We start from the raw sequence: 15,152 nt of genomic DNA, 5'->3' as shown, positions 1-15,152 counted from the left end.
CCGACGGGAGCCTCACTCACCTCGTGCCCTCGTGCGTCGTCCACCTGCTCGCATCGCGGCCGACCCACGATGCTCCTCGGTGACCACCGGCTGCGGAGACGCTCGCTCACTATCCACTCAGGAGACGGGTCGTCAGGGTCTCCCGTCCTCTCGCCTTCGCGTTGGGGCGGCGGAGGCGGCGGCGGAGGCGAAGCGGGAGAGGCAGGCATGCACCCCGTGTAACTTTCCGAAAGAAAACCACCCGTCACTCCTGCCCGATGACGCCATGCGTTCCTGCAGATGTTTCTGGCCGGCGCCCACGTTCCAAACCAAGTCCAGTCAGTCTCCACGAACCGGACCCTCCGCCAGGCTGACGACTCTGTGTCCCTCTTCCCTCCTCCTCGGCCGTCCCGAGGCGCTCGTGTCCATCACGCCGTCCGTCCGTCCGTCCGTCCCCTGTGCACTCCTGGGGCGGCGTGTCTCGCTCTGCCATGTCCCCGAGCCCGCCCGCCTGCGCGAGCCCCGCTCTTGTTCATGATGTCTGAGATTGGCTCCTGAAGTCCTGAGAAGTGATGTGCACGGCACCGGCCCTTCCCCGCAGGAGTGCACACGCTCCAGCCCGATGGCCTGTGGGGCCCTTTCTCTCGCGCCCACGGCGACTCTGACGGCCTCACCCTCGCAGCCTCCAAGGTGTTACCTCTCCCCGGCGGGGGTCCCTTCCTTCGCTCAGCGATCTTTCCCGTCGAGTCCTGCGCCCAACGCTCTTTCCACGTCCTCACCGTCGGTGGGCTGACCCGGACACGCTGATGGTTCCCTCCAAAGCGCTTCACAGGGCAGTCCCTCCGGCCAGGTCCTCTCTTCCTCCAGAGACAACTCACCGATGGAATCAATCCAGAAAACGGGGCTCCTCGTCCAGGTCTCTGTCGTCCAGCCCAAGCTGGTGTCTGTCTGTCTTCCCTTCAGCTCCGTGACCGGGGCAGCCCTGCTCATCAGCCCAACTTCGCACAACACAGCGGAGGCAGCCACGCCTTCGTGCCTTCCATCCTGGTGCTCCCTTCTCTTCCTTCCTCCTCCCTCCTTCCGTGTGGGGCGCACCCCCTGCACCGCACGCCTGTTCCAGCCGCTGTCCTCTCTCCTCCGTCACTCTCTTCCTGGTTCCCCAAACTGCCCGCTGCCACTCAGCCCTCCGACGCTGCCACCGTCGCTCTGACATTTCATTTTTTCTTAAGCAAACTCTCTCCAAACAATCCCATCGTCCTCGGCTGACATCACCTCTCCCAGCTTCAGATCCTCCCCTCCCCTCAGCTTCTCGTGATCCTCTCACGCCTTCGCTTTCTTCTGGAATCATCCTTGACTCGATAGGCGTGCGTCTTTTTATTGCAATAGATCCTGCACCCACATGAACACGGCGCTCCCGATGCAAGACGCAGGAGGTGTCCGGCAGGAAGTGCGAGGTCCCCGTGCCGCTCGCCAGCTGCGACCCCCTGCGTCCTTCCTTTCCTTTGTTTTCCCATGGGATCCCTTCACCTTGAACTTCGCCTTGAACCATCCAACCGCTGCCACCGCCGCCCCTCCATCCATCAGCACGTTTCCCTCGGGCTCACTCCAGCGTCACCAGGGGCACTTCCTGGGGGTCCCATGGTGTTATCCGAGGCTATGGTTTTGCACTGAACACGATGAAAAACATGGGAGAACCACAGAGATACTTTTTACTGTGACAGACAATCGACACGACAGACAGACGGCTCACACACGGGCACAGTGGACACCAATCAGCACGGGCCGCTAGGAACTGTCACGCTTTACATGCATGTTCTATGCTGAAGAATAAAACTGACTCCCATGTACATGTATGTGACACACCTAACTTTGAAAACAATTTTCCACACGGTTCACCTGCCAGTTTTTTCCAGATTGTTCCAAATCTCCAAAGAATTTTACAATATAGTGACTGGGGAAAAAATCTACATATTAGTAGATCCATGCAGTTCAACCCTGTGTTGTTCAAGAGTCAACTGTAAAATCACTGGTTTGAAATCTGTCTTCTTTCTAAGATAGACAGTGCTATAATTTTGCCCCTAAATACAGCTTTAGCAGCATCCCATATATTTTAATATGCTATGTTTTCATCTTGATTCAGTTCAAAATACTGTTGTGTTTTTTTGGAGTTTTTTTTTTCGGGAAGAAAGAATACTTTTATTAGATTACTACATTTAAAACAGGTTTTTTATTTTTTAATGAATTTATTGGGGTAACATTGGTTAATAATATTATATAGGTTTCAGGTGTACAGTTTTATAGCACATCATCTGTATACTGTATTGTGCGTTCACCACCCCAAGTCAAGTCTCCTTCCTTCACCACTGATCTCCCCCTCTACGCTCCTCTACCTCCCCCCACCACTCTTTCCCTCTGGTCATCACCACACTGTTGCCTGTGCCTATGAGTTTTTGTGTGTGTTTTTTGCTTAATCCCTTCACCATTTTCACCCAGCATGGCAATTTCTTTTCATACCTTCTTTGACTAATGAATAGGTTGTAAGTGCTAATTTCAGTATTCAAATACTGAAGGATTTTCGAGAGCCATGTCTCCTATTGATTTCTAATGGAAATAAGGAAACACCATGTAATAAATTAATACAAAAACTAGTGCTACTTTGATAGAATCAGGGACAGAAAATGGCCAAGAAAAGAGTTCATCTATCCTTACGGCATTGATCACTAGGTCCCAGGCAACACACAACCGTCAATAAAACTTCCCAGGAAAGGTAGGGACCACTCCTCTCTTAGACATAGGTATTCCAAGTCTTAGACAGAAATAATGATATATTTCCATCTGTCTCCAATGGTTACCGCTAATAAATCCTTTAAAAAACCCAAAGCAGCACTGACATTTGAACTATTTTGTTTCAAAAGAAATATTGCCACTTTTCTTCCCCCAAAGTAGTTGACCCATGTTATCTTCTTTCAACATTCTCTGTGAGGTCTGATGACGGCACATCTCTGTCAACATGTGAGGTTGTAAAACCTTATGGTGCCCATTAAATTTATTGGGGTGACACTGGTTAATAAAATTACACAGGTGTCGAGGGTACTAGTCTATGACACAACATCTGAATATTCTGTTGTGCGTTCACCACCCAAAGCCAAATCCTCTTCCGTCACCATGTAGTGGGCCCCCTTTTCCCCGACACCTCTTCCCTCTGGTCACCACCACACTGTTGTCCGTGTCCATGAGGTGTTCGCAGACGGCCAGAGCCCTGATACAGGGCTCATAGTCAAAATACACAGAGAACTCACACCACTCAACACCAAAAAAACAATCCAGTAGAAAAATGGGCACAGGACCCGCACAGACACTCTCCCAAGGAGACCTACAACGGACAACAGAGACATGAAAACACACTCAACCCCACTAGCTCTTGGGGAAATGCCAATCAAAACCACAACGAGCTACCACCTCACCCCTGTTCAGTTAGGCCATTAGCAACAAGACGAGTGGTTGGGTGCTGGAGAGGCAGTGGAGAAGGGAACTCGCACTCACCGCTGGTGGGAATGGAGATTGGTGCAGCCACTATGGACAACAGTGCAGAGGGTCTTCAAAAAATGAAAAATAGACTTACCACATGACTCAGCAATCCCTCTTCTGGGTATCAACCCCGAAAACCTGAAAACATTTATTCACAAAGGCATATGCAACCCAATGTTCATTGCAACATTATTCACGGTGGCTAAGACATGGGAACAACTGAAGTGTCCCTCGATAGAGGACTGGATAAAGAAGATGGAGTACATGTACACCATGGAATACGACTCAGCCATAAGCAAGGACAAAACACTTAGCATTTGCAATCACATGGATGGACCTTGAGAGTATCATGCTAAGTGATATACATCAGAAAGAAAAAGCAAAGAACCATATCATTTCACTCATGTGTGGGATATCAAACTGAAAGCAACAAACAAGGGGAAAAAAACATGCAAATTTTATCATCTAAAATCCCCAGGATTGTAAAGAGATGAGCACAATTTTGCATACAATTTTCCACATTGGAAAAAGGAGAAACAATTCATCCATGTCAATCTTGAAAGAGTCAAAGAGAAATGGAAATAGAGTGCAGTGTGACCGCAAAAACCAACGAGCCATGAAGGTGCCATTCGGAAATCTGAATAATTTAAACAGATCACGTGTCTCTGATAACATTTTGGCACATTTGGCTTTCGCTACAATAGTTTTAGGTCCAGTTGCTGAAAACTCTCTCCATTTCTCCATTTTATCATCAAAGCAACAAAAAAAAGAGTGAAGATGGAAGAAGAAATTACAAAGATTCAACAATGTAGGTCAGGTTGGTGAGGTTCTTAATAAAGAAAATGGTGTAAATATCCTCCTCTATAATAAAAGGGTAATATGCAAATTGACCCAAATGGTGGAATGACCCGGAACAACCGGTCGCTATGGTGTGCACTGACCACCAGGGGGCAGCGGGGCTGAGGGACCTCCCCGCCCCCCAAGTACATGAATTTTCATGCACCAGGCCTCTAGTTTTTAAATAAGGCTCTAAAACGGGTGGGGAACATCCAGTCCATAGACTGTAGGAGGCCCATGAAGTCATGTGGCCTGGCCCTGCCAAGGCATTAGGAGTGAGTTAATTAAATGTTGGACAAAAGAGCAGGCTAATTTTTAAGTTAATCATTTGGTATGGTCCCCCGAATGATAGTATCAATACCCACATGGCTGTTGGCAGGAGAAAGGTTCCCCACCCATGTCCTCACAAGCACCCATGCCCTCCCGGGCACGGACAGAGATCGCAGGACGGACACGGGACACGTGCCACATCAATGCCAAAGGTCACGAGAAGGTACTCACCCCTGGCCTCTGAAGGGACAGACCTCTTACAGCCCTGTCTTGGCAAAATGTGACAAAAAGCAAAGACGGAGACTGAGAAAACACCCGAGGCAAAAAAACCGTAAGAAATACAATGGGTCCCACAGCCATTGTGTCAATATAGTTTTACTGATTTCAGAGAGGAAGTGAGAGGGAAAGAGCGACAGAAACAGCAATGATTCTATCTCATCACTGAGGAACCAGAACCTAGTGGCTCAATTCAGAGTAGGACACGGATCCAGATTCCGGGTTCCAGCCCCAGACAAGGCGGGGACGAGAGGGAACCGACCGATGTTTCTGACTCAGATCAAAGAATCTCAATCTCTCTCTCTTCCCACCACCCTCAATTTCTCCATAAAATCAAAAATAACAAAAAAAACATGTAAACATCATTACTACTCAAGCGCACAGGTGTCTCCCCACGTAAAACAAAAGAAATGCACCCACCTTCACCGTCCAGGCACCAGCCACCATGTTCCAGATGTTCGCACTGCGAGAAGCAAAGAAAAAATTAGTAAAAACGGCCTTCAGGAAGGCCGTCCGGGAGAATAGGCCTAACAGCCCGTAAACATGAGCCAGAGATGTTCACAAGAAACAGACCGGGGAGAGGCAAAAGGGACCCCTTCCGGGCACTGCTTGGCTCAGAAACCAAAACCCATTGTTTCCCAGGGAAGCCAGACTCCCAAACATGGCGCCTCAAAATGGTCACGAACACGGGGCCTCACATCACTCCCACTGAACTGTATTTTGGTCATTTCTCTTCGGAACAATGCGTTCTCATCATTGACCCAACGAAGGCACTCTGCGGGCATCGGTACAACTGCACGCTCGTTTGCTCACCAGAGATGTTTCCTGGGGCTGAGGACAGAGCCAGGTGGGCTTGACGGCTGCACTGTTCCGACTCTGGAAGGAGCCTGACAGACAGAGCCCAGGAGAGCTCTGGGCCAAATGAAGGCCATTGTTTTCGGAACATGACCTGGAAAAAGAGGAGGGACAGGGCTTCTAAAGGACCCATCTTGTCCCTATCAGACCTCAATTCTAAGGGAACTTGTTCGTTTATGCGCCAATGGCCACTTCCAAAACCAGGAAAGGAGAGAATGAATGAAACAACATGACCAAACAAACAAATAATAGGAATCACATAAAAAATGCACCATGGAAATGCGGGCATTTATGATTCCAACCACCAACAAAGAAGAACCAGCAACAGGATTCTCACCACACACACACCCTTAGGGTTTGCAAGAAAGCTGAAGAGGAGCCATACTGCTCATGCCTGGGCGTGGTCCCCTTGGACACAGGAATCTGGCGCGATTCCTACACGGACCATGACATTGAGCATCCATTCAGGTGAAGGTAGAGGAGGTCAGGCGCTCAAGCCATGCACATGGCACATGACCCTGTCACGGGACCCCACGAAAGAGCACTGAGCCCCCCTTCAGTCCCATTCCTTTCAGAGAGGAGGGACATCTTTGGCTTTGCGTCGGCCCGTTCCCAAGGACTTAGAGTCACCAATTATAGAGCACCAGGGTCTCCCTTGCCCAAAGAGAGCCTCCAGCTTATTTTCATGCACACGTGCTCTCTGTCCAACACAAACGTCAGCCACTCACCTGAGACGTGAAGGCCACGACCACCATCTGGAGAGATGGTCGCACTGCAAGACACAACCAGAGGAGAAACGTTCTGTTTTAAGAGTTGGCCTCTGGTACCGCCATCTTGGAGGTCCTACTGGGCACCAAAAACACCGCTGAACGCGGAGAAGGCTACGATCACGTGGAAGCGATCGGGGAGAGGCACGGGGCATCCTCTCAGGAATCTGCCTGCCTCCAGCTCCCCATCCCAACGCTGGGGAGAATCCTAAGACTCCCCAGCACGGTGCCACCAATCTGTCACCCACAGTGGGCCTCAGCGTAATCCTATTGAGCAGGATCTTTATGTCATCACCTCTCTTCAAGGCCCAGACCGCGTAGACATCATTGACCCAGAGACAGCACTTCGGGCACAGAGGAACCAGGGCATGCTCATATGCTCACCAGAGATGTTTCCTGGAACTAAGGACAGAGCAAGGTGGGCTGGAGAGCTGCACTCTGCTTCCCACTCTGGCAGGAGCCTGACAGACACAGGAAGCTCTGGGCCCATGGAAACCCTTTTTTTCCGAACATGACCTGGACAAAGAGGAGTGGGACGGCCGCTAAAGGACCTCTCTCTTCCCTCTGGGAACTGAACCTACAGCACGATGGCAATTGATGTGCAAATGATCACGCCCAAAACCAACACATGAACGAGGAAAGGAATACATTCTAAAAGCAGGAAATGCACCAATGGAAAGCAAGGCACTTCCGATTCCACGCGGACACAAACCACCGGCCATAGGATTCTCTCTATTCACACACGCAGCGTTTGCCAAGGAAGCTGAGCAGAAACCCGACTGCTCACTCCTGGGCATGGTCCTCTTGGACACAACCGCCTCGTGATATGCGAACACTGACCATGACGTTGAGCATTCATTCAGGAGAGGGTAGAGGAGGTTAGGCGCTCAAGCCATGCACATGTCACATGACAATGGCTACAACATCGTCCTCCCTAACCCCCCCGCCCCCAAAAGAAAAGGAGCACTGAGACCACTTTCAGAACGATAACTTGCAGAGAGGAGGGACAACTTTGGCTGTGGGTCGGCCCATTCCCAAGGGCTTAGAGTCACCAAGAATGGAGCACCAGGGTCTCTCTTGCCCAAAGAGAGCCTCCTGCTGACCCTCATGCACACGAGCTCTCTGTGCAACACAAAAGTCAGCCACTCACCTGAAACGTGAAGGCCACGACCACCATCTGGAGAGATGGTCGCACTGCAAGACACAACCAGAGGACAGGTCTGTTTTAAGAGCTGGCCTCTGGCGTGGCTCTCAGTGCAGACCTACTGTGCACCAAACACAACCGTGAACATGGAGGAGGCCATGTTCACGTAGCGGTGATCGGGGGGAGGCACGTGGCATCCTCTCAAGGATCTGCCCGCCTCGAGAACCCAATCCCATCGCTGGGGAGAAACCTAAGACTCCCCAACACGGTGCCACCAAACTGGCACCTTACTGGGCCTCAGCGTAATCCTATTGAGCATGATTTTTAAGTCATCACCTCACTTCAAGATTAAGGGTTGTCATCATTGACCCAACGAAGGCACTCTGCGGGCATCGGTACAACTGCACGCTCGTTTGCTCACCAGAGATGTTTCCTGGGGCTGAGGACAGAGCCAGGTGGGCTTGACGGCTGCACTGTTCCGACTCTGGAAGGAGCCTGACAGACAGAGCCCAGGAGAGCTCTGGGCCAAATGAAGGCCATTGTTTTCGGAACATGACCTGGAAAAAGAGGAGGGACAGGGCTTCTAAAGGACCCATCTTGTTCCTATCAGACCTCAATTCTAAGGGAACTTGTTCGTTTATGCGCCAATGGCCACTTCCAAAACCAGGAAAGGAGAGAATGAATGAAACAACATGACCAAACAAACAAATAAGAGGAATCACATAAAAAATGCACCATGGAAATGCGGGCATTTATGATTCCACACCACCAACAAAGAAGAACCAGCAACAGGATTCTCACCACACACACACCCTTAGGGTTTGCAAGAAAGCTGAAGAGGAGCCATACTGCTCATGCCTGGGCGTGGTCCCCTTGGACACAGGAATCTGGCGCGATTCCTACACGGACCATGACATTGAGCATCCATTCAGGTGACGGTAGAGGAGGTCAGGCGCTCAAGCCATGCACATGGCACATGACCCTGTCACGGGACCCCACGAAAGAGCACTGAGCCCCCCTTCAGTCCCATTCCTTTCAGAGAGGAGGGACATCTTTGGCTTTGCGTCGACCCGTTCCCAAGGACTTAGAGTCACCAATTATAGAGCACCAGGGTCTCCCTTGCCCAAAGAGAGCCTCCAGCTTATTTTCATGCACACGTGCTCTCTGTCCAACACAAACGTCAGCCACTCACCTGAGACGTGAAGGCCACGACCACCATCTGGAGAGATGGTCGCACTGCAAGACACAACCAGAGGAGAAACGTTCTGTTTTAAGAGTTGGCCTCTGGTACCGCCATCTTGGAGGTCCTACTGGGCACCAAAAACACCGCTGAACGCGGAGAAGGCTACGATCACGTGGAAGCGATCGGGGAGAGGCACGGGGCATCCTCTCAGGAATCTGCCTGCCTCCAGCTCCCCATCCCAACGCTGGGGAGAATCCTAAGACTCCCCAGCACGGTGCCACCAATCTGTCACCCACAGTGGGCCTCAGCGTAATCCTATTGAGCAGGATCTTTATGTCATCACCTCTCTTCAAGGCCCAGACCGCGTAGACATCATTGACCCAGAGACAGCACTTCGCGCACAGAGGAACCAGGGCACGCTCATATGCTCACCAGAGATGTTTCCTGGAACTAAGGACAGAGCAAGGTGGGCTGGAGAGCTGCACTCTGCTTCCCACTCTGGCAGGAGCCTGACAGACACAGGAAGCTCTGGGCCCATGGAAACCCTTTTTTTCCGAACATGACCTGGACAAAGAGGAGTGGGACGGCCGCTAAAGGACCTCTCTCTTCCCTCTGGGAACTGAACCTACAGCACGATGGCAATTGATGTGCAAATGATCACGCCCAAAACCAACACATGAACGAGGAAAGGAATACATTCTAAAAGCAGGAAATGCACCAATGGAAAGCAAGGCACTTCCGATACCACGCGGACACAAACCACCGGCCATAGGATTCTCTCTATTCACACACGCAGCGTTTGCCAAGGAAGCTGAGCAGAAACCCGACTGCTCACTCCTGGGCATGGTCCTCTTGGACACAACCGCCTCGTGATATGCGAACACTGACCATGACGTTGAGCATTCATTCAGGAGAGGGTAGAGGAGGTTAGGCGCTCAAGCCATGCACATGTCACATGACAATGGCTAAAACATCGTCCTCCCTAACCCCCCCACCCTCAAAAGAAAAGGAGCACTGAGACCACTTTCAGAACGATAACTTGCAGAGAGGAGGGACAACTTTGGCTGTGGGTCGGCCCATTCCCAAGGGCTTAGAGTCACCAAGAATAGAGCACCAGGGTCTCTCTTGCCCAAAGAGAGCCTCCTGCTGACCCTCATGCACACGAGCTCTCTGTGCAACACAAAAGTCAGCCACTCACCTGAAACGTGAAGGCCACGACCACCATCTGGAGAGATGGTCGCACTGCAAGACACAACCAGAGGAGAGGTCTGTTTTAAGAGCTGGCCTCTGGCGTGGCTCTCAGTGCAGACCTACTGTGCACCAAACACAACCGTGAACATGGAGGAGGCCATGTTCACGTAGCGGTGATCGGGGGGAGGCACGTGGCATCCTCTCAAGGATCTGCCCGCCTCGAGAACCCAATCCCATCGCTGGGGAGAAACCTAAGACTCCCCAACACGGTGCCACCAAACTGGCACCTTACTGGGCCTCAGCGTAATCCTATTGAGCATGATTTTTAAGTCATCACCTCACTTCAAGATTAAGGGTTGTCATCATTGACCCAACGAAGGCACTCTGCGGGCATCGGTACAACTGCACGCTCGTTTGCTCACCAGAGATGTTTCCTGGGGCTGAGGACAGAGCCAGGTGGGCTTGACGGCTGCACTGTTCCGACTCTGGAAGGAGCCTGACAGACAGAGCCCAGGAGAGCTCTGGGCCAAATGAAGGCCATTGTTTTCGGAACATGACCTGGAAAAAGAGGAGTGACAGGGCTTCTAAAGGACCCATCTTGTTCCTATCAGACCTCAATTCTAAGGGAACTTGTTCGTTTATGCGCCAATGGCCACTTCCAAAACCAGGAAAGGAGAGAATGAATGAAACAACATGACCAAACAAACAAATAATAGGAATCACATAAAAAATGCACCATGGAAATGGGGGCATTATGATTCCAACCACCAACAAAGAAGAACCAGCAACAGGATTCTCACCACACACACACCCTTAGGGTTTGCAAGAAAGCTGAAGAGGAGCCATACTGCTCATGCCTGGGCGTGGTCCCCTTGGACACAGGAATCTGGCGCGATTCCTACACGGACCATGACATTGAGCATCCATTCAGGTGACGGTAGAGGAGGTCAGGCGCTCAAGCCATGCACATGGCACATGACCCTGTCACGGGACCCCACGAAAGAGCACTGAGCCCCCCTTCAGTCCCATTCCTTTCAGAGAGGAGGGACATCTTTGGCTTTGGGTCGGCCCGTTCCCAAGGACTTAGAGTCACCAATTATAGAGCACCAGGGTCTCCCTTGCCCAAAGAGAGCCTCCAGCTTGTTTTCATGCACACGTGCTCTCTGTCCAACACAAAAGTCAGCCACTCACCTGAGACGTGAAGGCCACGACCACCATCTGGAGAGATGGTCGCACTGCAAGACACAACCAGAGGAGAAACGTTCTGTTTTAAGAGTTGGCCTCTGGTACCGCCATCTTGGAGGTCCTACTGGGCACCAAAAACACCGCTGAACGCGGAGAAGGCTACGATCACGTGGAAGCGATCGGGGAGAGGCACGGGGCATCCTCTCAGGAATCTGCCTGCCTCCAGCTCCCCATCCCAACGCTGGGGAGAATCCTAAGACTCCCCAGCACGGTGCCACCAATCTGTCACCCACAGTGGGCCTCAGCGTAATCCTATTGAGCAGGATCTTTATGTCATCACCTCTCTTCAAGGCCCAGACCGCGTAGACATCATTGACCCAGAGACAGCACTTCGCGCACAGAGGAACCAGGGCACGCTCATATGCTCACCAGAGATGTTTCCTGGAACTAAGGACAGAGCAAGGTGGGCTGGAGAGCTGCACTCTGCTTCCCACTCTGGCAGGAGCCTGACAGACACAGGAAGCTCTGGGCCCATGGAAACCCTTTTTTTCCGAACATGACCTGGACAAAGAGGAGTGGGACGGCCGCTAAAGGACCTCTCTCTTCCCTCTGGGAACTGAACCTACAGCACGATGGCAATTGATGTGCAAATGATCACGCCCAAAACCAACACATGAACGAGGAAAGGAATACATTCTAAAAGCAGGAAATGCACCAATGGAAAGCAAGGCACTACCGATTCCACGCGGACACAAACCACCGGCCATAGGATTCTCTCTATTCACACACGCAGCGTTTGCCAAGGAAGCTGAGCAGAAACCCGACTGCTCACTCCTGGGCATGGTCCTCTTGGACACAACCGCCTCGTGATATGCGAACACTGACCATGACGTTGAGCATTCATTCAGGAGAGGGTAGAGGAGGTTAGGCGCTCAAGCCATGCACATGTCACATGACAATGGCTACAACATCGTCCTCCCTAACCCCGGGCCCACAAAAGAAAAGGAGCACTGAGACCACTTTCAGAACGATAACTTGCAGAGAGGAGGGACAACTTTGGCTGTGGGTCGGCCCATTCCCAAGGGCTTAGAGTCACCAAGAATAGAGCACCAGGGTCTCTCTTGCCCAAAGAGAGCCTCCTGCTGACCCTCATGCACACGAGCTCTCTGTGCAACACAAAAGTCAGCCACTCACCTGAAACGTGAAGGCCACGACCACCATCTGGAGAGATGGTCGCACTGCAAGACACAACCAGAGGAGAGGTCTGTTTTAAGAGCTGGCCTCTGGCGTGGCTCTCAGTGCAGACCTACTGTGCACCAAACACAACCGTGAACATGGAGGAGGCCATGTTCACGTAGCGGTGATCGGGGGGAGGCACGTGGCATCCTCTCAAGGATCTGCCCGCCTCGAGAACCCAATCCCATCGCTGGGGAGAAACCTAAGACTCCCCAACACGGTGCCACCAAACTGGCACCTTACTGGGCCTCAGCGTAATCCTATTGAGCATGATTTTTAAGTCATCACCTCACTTCAAGATTAAGGGTTGTCATCATTGACCCAACGAAGGCACTCTGCGGGCATCGGTACAACTGCACGCTCGTTTGCTCACCAGAGATGTTTCCTGGGGCTGAGGACAGAGCCAGGTGGGCTTGACGGCTGCACTGTTCCGACTCTGGAAGGAGCCTGACAGACAGAGCCCAGGAGAGCTCTGGGCCAAATGAAGGCCATTGTTTTCGGAACATGACCTGGAAAAAGAGGAGGGACAGGGCTTCTAAAGGACCCATCTTGTTCCTATCAGACCTCAATTCTAAGGGAACTTGTTCGTTTATGCGCCAATGGCCACTTCCAAAACCAGGAAAGGAGAGAATGAATGAAACAACATGACCAAACAAACAAATAAGAGGAATCACATAAAAAATGCACCATGGAAATGCGGGCATTTATGATTCCACACCACCAACAAAGAAGAACCAGCAACAGGATTCTCACCACACACACACCCTTAGGGTTTGCAAGAAAGCTGAAGAGGAGCCATACTGCTCATGCCTGGGCGTGGTCCCCTTGGACACAGGAATCTGGCGCGATTCCTACACGGACCATGACATTGAGCATCCATTCAGGTGACGGTAGAGGAGGTCAGGCGCTCAAGCCATGCACATGGCACATGACCCTGTCACGGGACCCCACGAAAGAGCACTGAGCCCCCCTTCAGTCCCATTCCTTTCAGAGAGGAGGGACATCTTTGGCTTTGCGTCGGCCCGTTCCCAAGGACTTAGAGTCACCAATTATAGAGCACCAGGGTCTCCCTTGCCCAAAGAGAGCCTCCAGCTTGTTTTCATGCACACGTGCTCTCTGTCCAACACAAAAGTCAGCCACTCACCTGAGACGTGAAGGCCACGACCACCATCTGGAGAGATGGTCGCACTGCAAGACACAACCAGAGGAGAAACGTTCTGTTTTAAGAGTTGGCCTCTGGTACCGCCATCTTGGAGGTCCTACTGGGCACCAAAAACACCGCTGAACGCGGAGAAGGCTACGATCACGTGGAAGCGATCGGGGAGAGGCACGGGGCATCCTCTCAGGAATCTGCCTGCCTCCAGCTCCCCATCCCAACGCTGGGGAGAATCCTAAGACTCCCCAGCACGGTGCCACCAATCTGTCACCCACAGTGGGCCTCAGCGTAATCCTATTGAGCAGGATCTTTATGTCATCACCTCTCTTCAAGGCCCAGACCGCGTAGACATCATTGACCCAGAGACAGCACTTCGCGCACAGAGGAACCAGGGCACGCTCATATGCTCACCAGAGATGTTTCCTGGAACTAAGGACAGAGCAAGGTGGGCTGGAGAGCTGCACTCTGCTTCCCACTCTGGCAGGAGCCTGACAGACACAGGAAGCTCTGGGCCCATGGAAACCCTTTTTTTCCGAACATGACCTGGACAAAGAGGAGTGGGACGGCCGCTAAAGGACCTCTCTCTTCCCTCTGGGAACTGAACCTACAGCACGATGGCAATTGATGTGCAAATGATCACGCCCAAAACCAACACATGAACGAGGAAAGGAATACATTCTAAAAGCAGGAAATGCACCAATGGAAAGCAAGGCACTACCGATTCCACGCGGACACAAACCACCGGCCATAGGATTCTCTCTATTCACACACGCAGCGTTTGCCAAGGAAGCTGAGCAGAAACCCGACTGCTCACTCCTGGGCATGGTCCTCTTGGACACAACCGCCTCGTGATATGCGAACACTGACCATGACGTTGAGCATTCATTCAGGAGAGGGTAGAGGAGGTTAGGCGCTCAAGCCATGCACATGTCACATGACAATGGCTACAACATCGTCCTCCCTAACCCCGGGCCCACAAAAGAAAAGGAGCACTGAGACCACTTTCAGAACGATAACTTGCAGAGAGGAGGGACAACTTTGGCTCTGGGTCGGCCCATTCCCAAGGGCTTAGAGTCACCAAGAATAGAGCACCAGGGTCTCTCTTGCCCAAAGAGAGCCTCCTGCTGACCCTCATGCACACGAGCTCTCTGTGCAACACAAAAGTCAGCCACTCACCTGAAACGTGAAGGCCACGACCACCATCTGGAGAGATGGTCGCACTGCAAGACACAACCAGAGGAGAGGTCTGTTTTAAGAGCTGGCCTCTGGCGTGGCTCTCAGTGCAGACCTACTGTGCACCAAACACAACCGTGAACATGGAGGAGGCCATGTTCACGTAGCGGTGATCGGGGGGAGGCACGTGGCATCCTCTCAAGGATCTGCCCGCCTCGAGAACCCAATCCCATCGCTGGGGAGAAACCTAAGACTCCCCAACACGGTGCCACCAAACTGGCACCTTACTGGGCCTCAGCGTAATCCTATTGAGCATGATTTTTAAGTCATCACCTCACTTCAAGATTAAGGGTTGTCATCATTGACCCAACG

General features: G+C 51.8%; 1 long non-coding RNA gene, 4 other non-coding genes and 5 pseudogenes across 5 annotated transcripts; all 10 read right to left on the bottom strand.

Moving 5' to 3' along the window:
- Nucleotides 1-23: 23 nt before the first annotated feature.
- Nucleotides 24-5,845, bottom strand: LOC138998254 (uncharacterized). Its single transcript, XR_011469116.1, has 2 exons — nt 5,704-5,845; nt 24-5,353 (listed from the first exon to the last, which is right to left on the bottom strand). It is a non-coding gene; the product is annotated as an uncharacterized lncRNA (long non-coding RNA).
- Nucleotides 5,580-5,653, bottom strand: LOC138998673 (small nucleolar RNA SNORD115; annotated as a pseudogene).
- Nucleotides 5,846-6,763: 918 nt separating the features above from the next.
- LOC138998669 (small nucleolar RNA SNORD115) lies at nt 6,764-6,846 on the bottom strand (annotated as a pseudogene).
- Nucleotides 6,847-7,948: 1,102 nt separating this feature from the next.
- Nucleotides 7,949-8,027, bottom strand: LOC138998759 (small nucleolar RNA SNORD115). Its single transcript, XR_011469259.1, has one exon. It is a non-coding gene; the product is annotated as a small nucleolar RNA SNORD115 (small nucleolar RNA).
- Nucleotides 8,028-9,138: 1,111 nt separating this feature from the next.
- On the bottom strand, nt 9,139-9,221 carry LOC138998668 (small nucleolar RNA SNORD115; annotated as a pseudogene).
- Nucleotides 9,222-10,323: 1,102 nt separating this feature from the next.
- On the bottom strand, nt 10,324-10,402 carry LOC138998758 (small nucleolar RNA SNORD115). Its single transcript, XR_011469258.1, has one exon. It is a non-coding gene; the product is annotated as a small nucleolar RNA SNORD115 (small nucleolar RNA).
- Nucleotides 10,403-11,511: 1,109 nt separating this feature from the next.
- Nucleotides 11,512-11,594, bottom strand: LOC138998666 (small nucleolar RNA SNORD115; annotated as a pseudogene).
- Nucleotides 11,595-12,695: 1,101 nt separating this feature from the next.
- On the bottom strand, nt 12,696-12,774 carry LOC138998757 (small nucleolar RNA SNORD115). Its single transcript, XR_011469257.1, has one exon. It is a non-coding gene; the product is annotated as a small nucleolar RNA SNORD115 (small nucleolar RNA).
- A 1,111-nt stretch (nt 12,775-13,885) lies between these two features.
- Nucleotides 13,886-13,968, bottom strand: LOC138998665 (small nucleolar RNA SNORD115; annotated as a pseudogene).
- A 1,101-nt stretch (nt 13,969-15,069) lies between these two features.
- LOC138998755 (small nucleolar RNA SNORD115) lies at nt 15,070-15,148 on the bottom strand. Its single transcript, XR_011469255.1, has one exon. It is a non-coding gene; the product is annotated as a small nucleolar RNA SNORD115 (small nucleolar RNA).
- Nucleotides 15,149-15,152: the final 4 nt, after the last annotated feature.

This window comes from Myotis yumanensis, unplaced genomic scaffold (genome assembly GCF_028538775.1).
Source record: "Myotis yumanensis isolate MYYU_CA2020_CCGP unplaced genomic scaffold, mMyoYum1.0.hap1 SCAF_20, whole genome shotgun sequence".
NCBI classification, from domain to species: domain Eukaryota; kingdom Metazoa; phylum Chordata; class Mammalia; order Chiroptera; family Vespertilionidae; genus Myotis; species Myotis yumanensis.
The sequence above is the reverse complement of the archived record's forward strand: the minus strand, read 5'-3'. Positions and strand labels throughout refer to the sequence as shown.